Here is a 455-nt window from a genome sequence, read left to right as displayed (position 1 = left end):
GGTTGTGAGCGGTACGGCCCATGCATACTTGCTGAATACATCGATAACGGTGAGAATGTAGTGGTAACCTTTGTTGAAACGCATGTAAGGTCGCATCTCGACCAAATCTGCTTGCCACAGGTCATCATATCCGTAAACTATGACGCGTCTTCGTGGAAAATTTCTCCTCGCCGGAGCGTGCAGTTCCTCGACCAGTCTCCGTTTCTCAACGTTTTTCTTCTCAGACATGTTCGATCGCTGCATACGACGTGCAAATGGCACAGAGATCCGACGTACAGTCTTATTTACCTTTTTTTATATTCTCCACGGCACACATGAAATCTTTCGCTTCATCAACTACCTTTTTAAGCTCATTTACAGTTATTTGAAGCGTGTATAACTTCTTTTCGATTTCATCATCATGTCGATTTTTCAACATTTGCATGCACTGTAGCACGTATCGCTTATACACATCT

The 455-nt window shown here is 43.3% G+C and overlaps 1 protein-coding gene across 1 annotated transcript in view; it reads left to right on the top strand.

Moving 5' to 3' along the window:
• LOC105457069 overlaps positions 1 to 455 on the top strand; it is a 4,454-nt gene that overhangs the window by 1,594 nt on the left and 2,405 nt on the right. The gene's annotated exons all lie outside the window — the stretch shown is intronic.

Source organism: Wasmannia auropunctata, unplaced genomic scaffold (genome assembly GCF_000956235.1).
Source record: "Wasmannia auropunctata unplaced genomic scaffold, wasmannia.A_1.0 LD336106.1, whole genome shotgun sequence".
Classification (NCBI taxonomy): Eukaryota; Metazoa; Arthropoda; class Insecta; order Hymenoptera; family Formicidae; genus Wasmannia; species Wasmannia auropunctata.
Note: the sequence above shows the minus strand (reverse complement) of the source record. Positions and strands in the feature narration are given on the sequence as shown.